Below are 15,295 nucleotides of genomic sequence, written 5' to 3'. Positions count from 1 at the left end.
AGCACATTGCATATTATAAATTTCTTTTATCAATGTGTTCCTTTGATGTATAATGAAGCTTTGAGCATATTCCTCCACCGGAAAAGCTGAATTAATGAATCACAAAATGACATAACCTGGTCTGGAACCCCCCCCCCCTTAATATCTTCAGTAAAACATGCAAAATATCCCACAGTTCTACATTTGCATTAAAATTTATTTTAGGCAATCTGTAAATCAGTGGCAACTATACACGCAATATTGTAAATGGATGTTAACACACACACACACACACACACACACACACATTATTGACATATAACTAGCTAGTACAATGCAATACAGAAAGCATTTGTGCTGCATTTAAGATGCATCTTAATCGTGATGTTACAGTTAGGGAAATCTACTTGATTTGGTGGGAACATGATTACTGAAAGAAAAATTGTTTTACCCCTCACCATCACAAAATTACTGATCATATGTCTGCTGCTCTAGAACAGCGTGCATGAATTGGGGGGTGAATCAGTCTCCTACAAAAGCATTTCTGTTGGCTTTCTGTCTTAATTATTGTTGCTGGCACCGCTCAACCCTGCAGGAAGCAGGATTTAACCCCAGCTGATCAGCCGATGTGGGGTGGGTCCAATCCTCCTTGGTTTGACTGTGTGTGAGAAAATCCTGCAGGGAGCTCCCAAATTGAGCTCAACCAATCAGAAAGCAGGATTTAACTCTGATAGGTGGGAGTGTGTGCGTGTTCAAACCTGCTTGGTGGACTGAGTGCCCATGTTCCTCTGCTCAACCTTGCAATATAAAGGAGGTGCCCAAACAATTTTTAAAAACAACCTCATCAATTGTGCACTGTTTTCCAGCTTTTATACAGCACCGCTGTGAGCCCAATTGCTCAGTTGAGTCACGTTCCTGATCATAGATGAACACAAGAACTACAGCAATTTCTGCTTCTGCGTCCATTTGCAGGGGAATTCCCTGACACAGCTTGTTGCGTGTCGAGGTCCCCAGGTCCACCCCAATAACTCACACATCACACAGAATTTTTGTTTAAGGTTTTTGGCATAATTTTGGCCACAACTTTATTAAAATACAAATTTGTGAGTGGTTGCTTAGGCATTGGTTGCGACTATCTGCCCCCACCATGGGGGACAGACTGACATTCCGCACGATGCGAAAGTCAGAATGGGGGAATACACTTGGGGGTTACGCGGAGCAGGGAACCTGCCCTCACCCCAAATGCAACCAGGAGCTCATTGCTATGGCCCGAGCCCCCTTGACAGAGTGGACAAGCAATAGTTAGCCCCCAATTCCTTTAATGGAATCCCTTGCAGCAGCAGCATTAGAGGGGCAGGCACAGCCAATCCATGCCCCTCAACCAACCAAACCATAAACCAATGCCTAACCGCAACCTTACAAGTTGTGACGATTTGCTACGCAGTAGGCAAAAACCAAATGGCCCCAGCCAATCAGCCAGATGGACAAAATTCCTACCAGGCCCCCGCTCCAAAGCAGACGACCCCATGACAGGCATAGCAAGGTCAAAGCTTCTAGGGAGGGAGGGACGGGCAATCCGCTGCACGGCGAAAAGAGGAAGCCCTAGCCTCGTGCAAGGAGTTTTAGCATTTCTGGATGTCAATCAATAAATGGCAACATTAATTTCTTCCCAACAACAAGGGAAGCCCCAATCGCATCAGTGGCCAACGATCAGTTAGCCCGCCCCCAACTTTGGAGTGTCCTGGTGGCCCCCACCGCAGCACGTGCTCTCCATGAAGGAGAACACGCTTTCTCAGATCACAAATAGATATTTAAAGGGGGTGGAATTCCTCAAGACTCCTTTGATTGTAAGAACATTCACATTTTCCAAACCTCTTCAGTGCCGCAGTTTCCTTCAGCTGCTACAGTGCTGCCATCCTCCTGCACAACCTGGGTTCTTACTCTTTTGATTTCTTTCCAGAATTAGTCAGATTGAAGGGGGTGGGATCCCAACCAAACAGGGATCAAGTGGTGAATGGGATCGCATCACTGTAATGCACAGCTAATCAAATTTGACTGCTTAATTGAGTTCTTTTCACCTCCATGACACTAAGTGAGAGACAGAAAAAATGGCTATGCAAGTAAATATATTTTCAGAGGTATTTTTTTTTTTAGAAAAATGTCAAACTTTTTACCAAACTTTGGTAAAAATGTTTCAAAAAGCAAAACAAAACAATGATTACTTCTTGAGTCAGTTGTACAAGCTAAGAGCTGCTTTTACCTCTTCTAAAAAAGAAAAAGTAAAAGTGAAAGCTTCCTTCCTTTACTCTGGAGATGAAGCTATGAGGAGACTCAGAACAACAAAGGAAAAGTATGTTTAATAAAGATAAGCCAAGTCAAAGAATCTGCAAAGTTGAGTACAGAAAGTAATATCAGCTAATGGAGGCATGTTGAACTGTCCTTTAATAAAACATGGAATCTGTCATTGAGAAAGTCTTGACTTGCGTTGCCCGAGCCTGTCTTTCATTCCATGGAAAATTGATGGATAAGGAGGGAATATTTTAACTATGTATTTCAGATCTTCAAAGACAACGCATGACATAACATTGCATTGTAAAATCCCTGGAACTATAGAATGGATTGCATTTTAGAATTTTCAAAATGAAATTTAATCCGTTTGAAGAGGAGAAAACTTCAGGGCATATGGACTGTGCAGGAACTCACAGAGCATGTGATATCCTATGTTATCTGGGCCATTTGCATGTACATCCATATATCTGTCCATTATTATTATTTGTTAAATTTGTTAGTTGCTTGATTTTGCCCAGGGCAACCCAAAGTGACTTACAAACCAGACAGACAATAAACCACACAGATGCATGAAAACCAAGAGGAAAGAGAAATACATGAAAAAGGCCAAATATAGTTAAAGGCTAAAGGCCTGGTTATGGAGGAAGGTCTTTGCCTGACGCCTAAAGATGTGTAGTGAAGGTGAGCATTCAACAAATGGAGAACCACCATAGAAAAGGCCCATTCTGGTGTTGCCTACAGCTGTGACTGCCTCTTATCCAAGGGCAAAGCAGCATAGGGATTGAATGTTGTATAATGGCCAGAGGGCATTCCTCACCACTTCTACAAAAATCCAGGCTGCTTGAAAGGCCGGATTCCACTAAATAATTGCTCTAGCGGAAGCCAGCTCAATGATTCCCACTTGTGCAATGGGGTTTCCACTTTCTTCTTCCCTCACAGCCCCCCTGTGTCCCCTAAAGCCAGCTGGGGCAGGGAGAACCCCCAAAACAGCTAACAGGGAGAGGGGAGATTGTTCCACCTGGCAAGCAATGGTTACGCTGATGGAATGGTTGTATTAGCTTTATGTTGAATTCCACCCTTTGTTACCATCTGTGACCCAAATACAACAAGCGTCCTAGCTGTGGTTTCTGAGCTGCATTCCTGGGAGTTCCTCTGTGAAATGATCAGCAGTGACAGACAGCTTCCTTAAAATATAGCTTGCTACTAGGGGTGCAGAGTTAGTATTGCAAGAAAGAACTCACCCAGGCAAGCTTGGAAAAAAGATTTTAATACAAACAAACTTGGACAACAGCTTGGTTTATTCCAAATCTGATTCTGAGCCCAATTTCAATCTCTGATGATGTCATAAGGAATGTAACAGGATCTGTTTTGTCCCTGAACACACCCACACCCACATATGAGCTCACAGACAGTCAGAATTATACTAACATTGCTTTGACAGTCATTGGTTCTCTTGACACTTGCCCGTCTTGGCATAAAAGAGCAAGCCGGGAAGGGCTGGCCAGGAGAGTGCAGACAGTCAAGACTGCCTCATTGGGGGAAGTTATAATCTCCTATAATCAATCTAAAAGTGGTGGAGGGGGTACATATCCTCTTTAAGGGGACCTACCTGGATTCTGAGGTTTTAGATAACTACCACCCATTATTGACTCTCTGCACTTGCCCAGCCAATCATCCCTTGAATTGCTCTTTTTTATATAAGCAAATATTTTCCATTATCTTCCACCCTGAGCCTTATGATCTGTGGAGGAGACCCTACTCATGCTCATGCCTATGGCTGTGGTTTGCAATTCAGTGACTAGGGATAGGACCTTATTTTCTGTGGCACCCTGGTTGTAGAACCCTCTTCTGTTCAAAAGACCGTCCTCGTGTTACCAGGCATTCATCATCAGGGGATGATGTTACTGCTCCTTCAGAAAGTGAGCTGAGAATGTTCTGCTTTGTCTTGATTTTTAGTTGTGTGCGTGTACACACACACACACATATACACACACACTAATGTAAGGAATACACACAATTGTGTGTATTCCTTACAATTTGCTGAACTGGGATCTCCTTGGGATGAAGGGTGGTTTAAAAACATAACAGAGGGATAGAACGTATTAGAATATATGCTAATTCACCATGAATACATTGTGCATAGGTATTCTGAAGGCTGCTTATCTCTCATCCATAATGCACACGATTTCCCTCCTGTCTGTAATAGATAAGAATCTGCAGAGCTCCCTTGAGAAATGTCACTTACTGAAACTATTTTTGCTTCCCTTTAAATTCCTTGGAAGTCCCTTCATGAAGAATGAGGCTTTGAGGCTGCAGGAATTTGTTGCTCAGAAGATGAATGGGACTCACCTTCTCTGTATCAGAACCCACTTCTTTGCAGTGAAGCTGTTCCAGTGTCAGAATTGCTGCTGCTGCGAGGAAATCTCATAGAAGAGGTGGGACAGGGAGGAATAAATTGAGCACAAAGAAAGGACATTCACCTTGCGGATACAAAAACTTTGAATGGGTGGCGTTCTGACATCATCAAGTGTTAGGGGAAGAAGTATTCTGAGATGCCTGGTCCTTGACTCTCAGCTTGCAAGTAAGGGCTTCAGCCAACCTGAGATTTATACATGTGCACACAGAAGATCCCATGTCCAATCCTTAATATTTGCAGTTAAAGAAGATCTGATTGCAGGACTGGGGTAGATCTCTGCCTGAAACCTTTGAGAGCTGCTTCCAAAGTAGGCAATATTGAATCAGATGGACCAGTATTTTGACTCAGGGTGAGACAGTTTCATATGCTTGTTTCATTAGCCTTTTGTGACCTCACACACGGGTGGGTAGAGATGTGGTTGCCTAGGTAATATTTGTGTACCTTACTTATGGAGGTTTTCACAGAAAAGGATTGAGCTGTTTGGTCCTCAGAGAATTCTGCTAAGTTACATTTTTCAAGAAGTTAAAGTGTTTTCTATGTTTTGATCAGAAGCATCAAACATATCACCGTAAGTAAGGTTAAGTGTATTAACACAATAGTTGCATGGAAAACTTGCCTTTGTAACTGCATGTGAAGACTCACAAATGTCACTGGATCTGTAGCTTGGGCTAAGATGATGATGATGATGATAATTTTGTACCCTGCCCCATTCCGGGTGGCTTCCAACAGAATATAAGAAAACATGATGATGGTGGTGGTGGTGGTGATGATGATGATGATGATGTTGTTGTTGATGATGATGTTGTTGTTGTTGTCAATACCCTGCTCATCTGATTGGGTTGCCCCAGCCACTCTGGGCAGTTTCCAGCATATATAAAAACATAGTAAAACATTAAACCTTAAAAAGCTTCCCTATACAGGACTGCCTTCAGATCATAGCTGTCGACTTTTCCCTTTTCTTGCAAGGAATCCTATTCAGAATAAGGGGATTTCCCTTTAAAAAGGGAAAACGTTGACAGCTATGTTTCAGATGTCTCCTAAAGGTTATATAATTACTCATCTCCTTGACATCTGATGGGAGGACATTCCACAGCGTGGGCACAGCTACGAAGGCCCTATGCCTGGTTCACTTCTTGCAATGAGGGAACCACCAAATGTTATCTGAAAGGTAACTGCATTCTGATCCATCCACATCTAGGAGGTGTGAATCGCACCAGTTTTGTATGAGAATTTGCTAGGGACAAATCCCTCGATGATCCCTAGTTCCCAAGCAGTCTCCCATCTGACTGGCCCGTACCCCTACCCATGATTGCCTATACTAGCTATGAGAACTAAAGCTCACTATTAGCTGAGAGTCTTCATTGCACCTATCCTTCCATAGGAGGACTGCAAGTGAATCACTAATGGCCTGAGAGGTCACCAACTGTGTTTGTTGTGTGCTTAGCTGGACAGAGAACAGTGTCTTGGGCAATTTATTTGCATTGTATATTTGCAGGCTCTGGGGCACACCCATCAGTAGTTTAATTGGAAATGGACTTGACTCATTGTCTATCTTATGGCAGGCACATGGCTTTATAGAAACGCCTCGGCCAGTAACAATACAAATAAAGTCAAAGGTAATTCTTATCAGTTACCCTGTTCAATAGTTTGTGACTGCCATTAGTTTTTATTACACAGAGAAGTCACTTTGGAAGACTGCCTATATATCTTGTAAATGTGAGGCAGCTCCCTGCCTTGCATGTTGATTTGGTGGCCTTGGTTGCTGTCTATTCTCATTGTTTCTTTCTTTCTTGGTCACTATGGTGTGTTACACAAATCAAGGGCCGGGTGCCTTTTGATTTTGTTTTCCGACTCCCCACTGCTCTGCTGGAAACCAAGGACTAAAATTCTAAATTAAAATTCTAAACCAAGCCTTATGAGGAACAGTTGAAGGAACTGGATATGTTTAGCCTGGAAAGGAGGAGACTGAGAAGAGATATGATAGCCATCTTCAAATATATCAAGGGCTGTCACAGGGAGGAGGGAACAAGCTTGTTTTCTTTTGTTCTGGAGGGTAGGGCTTTGACTTACAATAAAGTAGATTCCGAATGAGCATCGAGAAGAACTTTCTGACAACAAGAGCTGTTTGGCAGTGGAACAGACTCCCTCAGGAGTTGTGGACTCTTCTTTCTTGGAGGTTAGTAAGCAGAGGTTGGGTAGCAATCTGTCATGGATGCTGTAGCTGAGATACCTGCATTGCAGCCGGTTGGACAAGATGACCCTCGGGATCCCTTCCAACTCGACAATTTATGATTCTATGATTCTATGAAATCTCCTGACTGATGAGGAAAGAATGTGTTTTTAAGATCTAAACCTTGATACATGGGGCATTTCCATTCACCAATCCTTTGGATTTGGCATGGGGCAGTGGCTGTCAAACCTTGGCTTTCAGGGAACACCTCTCATATTGACGTTGGCCAAGGAGCTCCTGTGCATCCATCACAGAAATGTGGGTTCTGGGAGATGCTTCAGGGCACATTGCCATACATTGTTGAGTGGGCCTTCCTGGGACCACAGGTGGACTAAAAGTATGCTCTCAACAATTGTACATTGGGGAAGATAAGAATTGGCATGGCAAGCTGGCACGAAGCTTGTCCTCCTTTATTAATTTATTGCAAATTACAAATGACTTCCCCTCAAGAATTGCAAGATGATATAACAACAAAAACATACCGTATTGGCCTGAATATAAGCCTCACCCCCCCCCCTCAATTCTGACCATGAAAGGTTAAAGTGTGGCTTAAATTTGTGACCTTACAAAAATGGGCTTTTACAATATCGCTGCTGCAACAGATATACGGTAAAACGGAACGGGTGTGAGTGCCTGTGGAATTTCAAGGGAGTGGCTTATATTCGGGTATTGTCTTTTCTCTCTCTCCCCCCCCCCCCAAATTTTAAAGGTGCAGCTTATATTTAGGTGCAGCTTATATTCGGGGCAATACGGTATACAGTGGTACCTCGGGTTACATATGCTTCAGGTTACAGATGTTTCAGGTTACAGACTCCACTAACACAGAAATAGTACCTCAGGTTAAGAACTTTGCTTCAGGATGAGAACAGAAATCATGCGGTGGCAGCAGGAGGCCACACTAGCTAAAGTGGTACCTCAGGTTAATAACAGTTTCAGGTTAAGAAGGGACCTCCAGAACGAATTAAGTTCTTAACCCGAGGTACAACTGTATAAAGCGATTTAATTTCTAAAACAAAGTGATTCCTTTTTTAAAAAGTCAAATCCGATACATGCAGAGTGGGATAAAGAAACCTGCAGTTAAAAGGCTTGTTGAAAAAGTAAGGTCATCAATGGGTGTTGCAAAGACAACAGAAACAGCAACTGACTGATATGCGGTAAGTTCCAAAGGCAGGTGTCACAATCTTGACTGTGAAATCTAGAAGACATGTTCTCTGCCTTGCAGGCCTTTTCCCACATGGCCTGGGAGGGTGGGGCCCTGACTGACTCCAGCTACAGAAGCTGAGGCTGCTGAACTGACTCTTGTGTTGGGGTATTGCTTACAGGGGATAGGGTTTTTGGGGAGGTTGTTGCTGTTATTGTAATAATAATAATAATAATAATAATAATAATAATAATAATAATAATAATACTACTACTACTAATAATAATAATAATAATTTATACCCGCCCATCTGGCTGGGTTTCCCCAGCCACTCTGGGTGGCTCCCAACTGAATATTAAAAACATGATACAGCATTAAACATTAAACATATACTTTTTTGTATCTTTAGTTTAGATCCTATTATGATTTATGTGGAAATTGTTCGGTTTGTGTATTTTTTGATGCTTTACTTATTGCATATGACTACTTTCATTAGGCTGTAATTATGTACTTTTTCATGTTGTAAGCCGCCTTCAGCATGGATTGAACTATGGAAAAGCAGCATACATATGTATGCCGCCACATGAAAGGTCAAATTTTTCATGGAAGATACCACTTGGTGAGATAGTATCTGCAAGAGGCCTTATGCTGCAAAGTGCAGGGTTTGGTTGAATGTTTAAGGGGTGAGGCAGTATTTTAGGTATCCTGGTCCCAAGCTGATGACAAAAATGTCCCGATGAGTAGGCAAGGCACAGCATTTTTTCTTACTAATCTTCTCATCCAGAAGCACAAAACATTTCTGAGGAACACCAGGAACCCATAAAATACTAGGACTATTTTCAGTGGCTTTCCTATTGCACTTTCCCTCTTAATTAGTGATCTTCTTGTATGGTTAGGTGGGATTTCTTTCAAAGAAAGAAAGAAAGAAAGAAAGAAAGAAAGAAAGAACCCCATAAGCCATTGCATTAGACTTGGCAATCTCAGTCCACAAGGGAATGAGAGACAAGAGCTTCATAATTCAGTTGACTCACATTTCCTGCCTATAAATGGCTTGGGCAGACGATGGGAAATGGATAAGGACAGGATTGTGGAGGGTGGGGCTTGTCATGGGCCTGTCATTTCTTATCTGCTAAATGTAACATTGTTTAGCTCTGAGTTGATACAGCTGATTCTGGGGAGCATACTGTAATATGTTGTCTGTAATAAGCATGGTTCTGATTCCCCTGGTCACCCAAACTAAATGGTGTTTCTCCTGTAAAAGCACACCTTGTCTTTTAAGCAGGTTGTACATGCCACAATATAAATCAGATTCAAGAATATGTCACTCCAACAAGGTATCCTTGTCTGCACCACTATCACCTCTTTGTAGCATTTTCAGTTCATGAAAACTCTTGCTTGACACACTTCCAAAACCTGTATTCAAAATGAAAAGTTAATGCATTCTTAAAAGGTGGTGCTTCATATTTGGTTTCAGGCAGAACTCTCACTTATGGTGCATCTTTCTGCTTAGTGTCTTCCCTCTCCCCCCTGCAAAAGATGCAGTTATTATCTTCCTTATTCAGTGAAAGATGGGAGGGGGGCTTTGTTTTTAAAGCTGGATTACCTTAAAGCTTCGAGGCATTATGAGGTAGCCATCAATTGTGTTTGCATGTGTCCCTGCTTAAAATATGGCTGCCTTCTAGACCTCATAGCTTCCTGAAAGCCCCTGAGAGGAGAGGACCTCAAAGTGCAGACAGCCCTGGAGGCTGTCTGTGGAGTGCCTTATATCTGGTGACAGAAGTTAAAACCAAATTGAAAGGAATTCCTTTTACCTTTTTTATTTTTTAAAAAATGTGTTGCTCTTAGGCTCCTCCACAGGCAGCCTCCTGGGCTGTCTACACTTTGTGGCCCTCTCAAATGCTTGCGGGAAATGCTGGCAGCCAGGAAGGCTGCAGAATACAGCAGAAGAATTGTTTTAAAAATTCAGACAAGAATGCAGACACACAAAATTTAGTTACATCATAATGTTATGGAGACTTAAGGTAAATGTGAAATCTGTGCACCCCCTGAAATTTCCTCCACAATAGCAATGGTAATTTCATTTTGCCCCTCCTCCCTCATAAATGGTCTAAAAGTGAAACGTATTGGCACAGGCTTAGCTTTGCTCATGAAAATCTAGTAGCTGCATGAGCAATATACTCAGGGCTGCATGTCTGGCACCCAATTCTCCAAGCTTGCTACTTGCCACAAAATCCCATTCCCTAAGAATCCCAGGTGTTTGTGCTTGTTTATTGCTTTTTAAATATTCAGATTTTTGAAGATCTGTGAAGATATCCATGAAAGTGTAGGGACAGCACTTGCTGAATCTCAAATCTCATTTGAATTGATGAATAAAATTTCCTGTGGCCTGAAGGCAGGGCTTCACCGCCTTGTATAAGTCCATGTTCCCTTTCCACATGCCTATCAGCAAAATAGTAAAAATAACAAAATAAGTTGCACAAATTGAGAATAAAGCATTTCCTTGATTTACACAACGTGCATGCATCAAATAATTCACCTTTTGAATTGTTATAGTGCAGAGCACTCACAACTTGGGTATAAGCTATTTCTTGTTTTGGTCATCCCCTGGGCTTTCAAAACTGATGACAACATGCACATGACCTTAAGGGCACTTACTTGGAAGAAAGGTCCAATGAGAGCAGGGTATACAATATCATCTTCATGTTTCTTAAAGACACAATAAAAGAAGCATATCAGAAACCTCTCAAGATACGCATCAGATACTGTCAAATTCTAATAGCTACTGTCTGTGTCAGCTATCAAGTAGTGTCAAATGGTTGAACACTACATAGGAGATATTGTTGAATACTGACTGCTGCTGTCTGTCAGTTATCAGATACTGTCAGATGTTGGCTGCTAAATGTTGGGGACTGTTCAATACTATCTGTTGGCTCCATTATGATTCTTCAGGTTCCTTTCAGTGTTGACTGCTATAGCAAAGTACTGATGTAGAATATATCAATTATCTACCCACTATTCTGACATCCGTAGGACATTTGTGTGTCCCCCCCCCCCCTAATTTTATTTATACTTTTCAGATACATACATTTCATTGATTTTACAGTCATTTTGACATTTTAAAACTTAGACTTCCTTCCCCCTCTTTCTGCGGTTCCTTAAATTAATTTTGAATATCTTCTGCATCTCCAAATTAACTTAACTTACTCATTTATTTATCTTCTTTAAATATATACTCTCATGTAACTGCAGGTTATTACAACAATCCTGCCAGTGTTTTTTGCAATTTGTCTGTAAATATTCAATAAAGCATTTCCATTCTTTTATAAAAAGTTTGTTATCTTGATTTCTTATGCTTCTGGTAAGTTTTGCCATTTCTGCATATTCCATAATTTTTTGTATCCATTCTTCCTTTGCTGGGACGACTTCTTCTTTCCATGTTTGGGCAAGTAACATTCTTGTCTCTGTGGTCGCATAGATGAATAAATTTCTATAGAGTTTTGGGAGTTCTATCCTTATAATTCCCATGAGAAAGGCTTGTTTTCTGTTTTCTGTTTTCGTTTTACAAACGTTATTTTAAGCATCCATAGAACATTTGGATAACATTTCTTATCAAAATTTTCAAGGTAGAATTTTGAAGAAATGTTTGGAGGGGCTTTAGCATTGATGGTTTTTTGTTATGCTACAAGAGGCCTTACTCCACAACAATACAGCTTTCAAGGAGGACAGTGTTTCTTATGTTTGCACCTCTGCACCATTGTAGCATGTGTTATAGAATGTGACTCCATCCCATTGAAAATGCATTGTGTGGCAACAAGCTTTCCACGTGGAGGCCTATACACCCAATTATTTCCGCTCCCTTCCAATAAAGGGTGGGTGGTACGAACTTTCCCATCCTATGGGATATTTGTGTTACTTTGTACTGGCAGAGTACAGGAGATGAGTGCATTGGCTGCTTAAGAGAAATGCTTCCCTACTCTTAATTTGAGATTTGAGAGACAGGGTGTGGGAGGAGTGGGGAATGACTGAGAATCACCTACCCACTCTTCCACTCATGCAAACTTCTCCTGGATCAAAGAGCCTTCTGCCAGCAGATGGACACAGTTGGATACAACCTTTACATTGTGCTACATTTGAGTTTCATTCTTCAATCTGAAATACTCTCCTCTGGGTGTATTCTGGGTGAGTTTCCAGGCATTGTGTAAGATGCTTTCATTCAGAGCTGGGTCAGTTGCTAGGGATGGGAAAGGATAATTAGCATGCTATTTCTCATCCTGAGTCCTATGCTCATCTATCAGGGGAATGGCTGATTTCCTATTTATTGTGTCTCTCTGTATGGCATTGATTCCTTCTCCAGAGGTTCCGCTGACCCTTCTGAGTGTCTTTTCAGTGGCTATGAGGGACTGCAACAGATAGAATCACTGGAAAAATCCCTTTGCATACTTGAATTACTGCATGCAGCCCATTCTATATCCTTTGCATATGAATTTACTGTGCACAGTCCAAGTGTCAGGGACTGTGCTGAGGAGGACTGCACTGAGGAGGAATGGTGGGAGCCACCCCTCCCCCTGCTCCTGCTCCTGGTCCTGAATCCTCCCAGGAGCTGGAGGACAGTATAGATTTGGAACAGTGGTTTGCAGAGGGGCATAGTTCAGGAGGCAGAATCTGGGAAATATTGGATGGGGAACAGCTAGGAGAAGTGACACTGGAAGAGAGAGGGTTAACAGACTCATAGTCACTGGAGAGCATTCCTCCGATCTCCCCAAGGTCACAAAGAGCTCAGAAAATTTCAGAACAGAAAGCACAGAGGGTACAAGCTCAGATTAAAAAATGTAGGAGTGAGTAGATTAATAAGGACGGAGTGGGTGTAAGCTTAATTGGAAGCACTGCCATTCTGGGTGGACACTTTATTTTGTCCTTTGCTGTGTTTATTAAAGAAACTAACTGGTAAGAATTCCTTTCATTTGATCTGCTCATTTATGACCACGGGGGAGGAGCCGATTCCCCAAAGCCTGACACCAAGTAGGTAGGCAAGTAGATTTGTGAACCACATTGGGCAATGTAGACATTCTTAAAATAAATACATTTGTATTTATTTGTGGGATCACAGATTGCATTTGAATGTCCATCCAGATGCACATCTGCACCTCAAAGAACATCTGGATCTAAGTCACCTATTGCCAGCCTCACTTTCTTGGCAGAGTGCTGATACAGAGGAGGCCTGTTACTTCAGCTGCCGACATTTTACCCTGCATGGCATTCTGCAAAGAGGCCAATTCAGTTGCTGCCTCAAGGACATTCCTGCATCCTCTAATCTCTGCTTATTACATACAGTCCAATGGCAGCACACATTAGCCTCCATGTTAAAAACACCCTAACATGATTGAGTTCCTGCAGGCAAGTGCAAGTTGTCACTTTGGATTGTCGGTTCTTTCAGCAACAACTCTTCTGCGGTTTGCTCCGGACGCATGGCAAACTGTTTCAAGGGACAGGAAGTTTACACTTGCCATGGTGTTTTGGCAAGGAGAGACTTGATCTAGTAGCAGGGGAAGGGTACAAAAGAAAAGCGAGATGTACCCTTAAAAATAAAAAATAAAAGCACAGAGTTCTGTTTTCTAATAGACATATGACCTTCCTCAAAGGTAAAATCCATCTACAACTGTCTCCGGAGGACAGAAGCAAAAAATATTCTGAAGCACTTAAGTAGTGAGAATTAGAACTTTGGCAGCCTGCTATTGCAGGTGAGCTAAGTAATTTATGAAGACTATGTCACCCTGTTATTTTAGGCTGAATAATTACTCTGACATTCCAACATCACTTCTTTTTTTTTTAACAGAAAGCAGCCCTTTTAAAATTATATCTGCAGCTCTCCATCAATCTCCAAAAAGCCTAGTGGGATGAGAACCGATTGCTGAATTAAAGCATGTTCCTATTTAAAATGATTTTCATTCAAATGTTTTTGGCACATCATTAAGGATAACCCTTCTCATGGTAGTGCAAGAGAGTTTCCACCCTCTGTGATATTCTATATCAAGTACATTATGATTAGTGCCATATTGAAATCTCTCCTCCAGTTTCTCAAAAGTTTTCTTCCCCTGCGAAAGAGGCTTCATTTTTTCCCCTGCCCATGTCCTTTATAATTTATTTAGGGTTGGGAGAGTTTGAGCTTCCTTTATTGTTGTGAGGTGGTTGCAGAGAAGCCTAAACAGGTCATTTAATTATTTCATATATTTTTTGATAGACTTGAGACCAGAACGATGGAAAAATGTCCCCCAGAGCCCACAACCCCATTAGCAATTCTGTTCTGACTGTGATGTGACATGAGACATCTGCCCAGGTATACGATGCCATCTATGCAGAATTCTGAGGGAAAATTATCTCACATGTGATGAAACAGATTTGTCAGGCTTAGCTGACCACATAGTGATTTCCCCTGAGATTCCTCTCCCAAGAAGATTTAAGGCCCATGAAGGGACCAGTCTGTAAATAATAGAGACCAGTTCTTTGCCTTTGTGATGCAATGGACTCAAATTAATCAGAAATCCATTAGCCTGTGCTTTAAGTAACTTAGCTGCCAATATGTGACAAAGTTGATAGTTGATTGTAGTCAATTTATGACCAAGTGGGAATAATGGTGAGCCAGTTGGGGAAAGGCATTCTTGCCAATTCTTCCAAACCTTAAATGTGTTTGTTTGATAATTTTTGAATGCAATTTCTTTTCTCATTAATTGAGGGGTATGCATTGTTGTTTTTCTTGTTGTTGTGTGTTTTTTAAAAATTATTAAAACATACAGGATGCAACATTTACACAATTACAAAAAAGCAGTAAAAAACTGTGGTTAAAAAAAATACAGGAGATGTGTGGGGGTTTGGGGCAGCACTATTTAGGGCAGGCAATGTATTCACAGGGGCTTATGCAACCAAATAAGGTAAAATGAAGTACATGGTCTGCTGCCGCTTTACACACAGGAAACATTGTGGTATATTAGTGAGCTTTAGCACATCACATGGACTGATTGACGGCAAATGACATTCTTTGTTTTTTGTCATACATCATTTTGTCATACACTGAGAGAAGTGAGGTTATAGGGAACCAGGAAGAGTGCCTTCTCAGTAATCATGCCCACCCTGTGGAACACCCTCCCATCATATGTCAAGGAGATAAGTAACTATGCAGCCTTTAGAAGGCATCTGAAGACAGCCCTGTATAGCAAAGTTTTTAATGATTGATGTTTTATTATGT

At 41.6% G+C, this 15,295-nt stretch overlaps 1 long non-coding RNA gene across 4 annotated transcripts in view; it reads left to right on the top strand.

Annotated features, from left to right (window-relative positions):
* Positions 1-5,118: 5,118 nt before the first annotated feature.
* LOC310845425 overlaps positions 5,119-15,295 on the top strand; it is a 32,593-nt gene continuing 22,416 nt past the window's right edge. For all 4 annotated transcript variants that reach the window (XR_014564701.1, XR_014564702.1, XR_014564703.1 and 1 more), the window contains exons 1-2: positions 5,119-5,252; positions 14,294-14,389. This is a non-coding gene — a long non-coding RNA (uncharacterized lncRNA). The remainder of the gene's footprint in view (positions 5,253-14,293; positions 14,390-15,295) is intronic.

Source organism: Podarcis gaigeae (genome assembly GCF_964106915.1).
Source record: "Podarcis gaigeae genome assembly, chromosome: 5".
In the NCBI taxonomy this organism is placed as follows: domain Eukaryota; kingdom Metazoa; phylum Chordata; class Lepidosauria; order Squamata; family Lacertidae; genus Podarcis; species Podarcis gaigeae.
The sequence above is the reverse complement of the archived record's forward strand: the minus strand, read 5'-3'. Positions and strand labels throughout refer to the sequence as shown.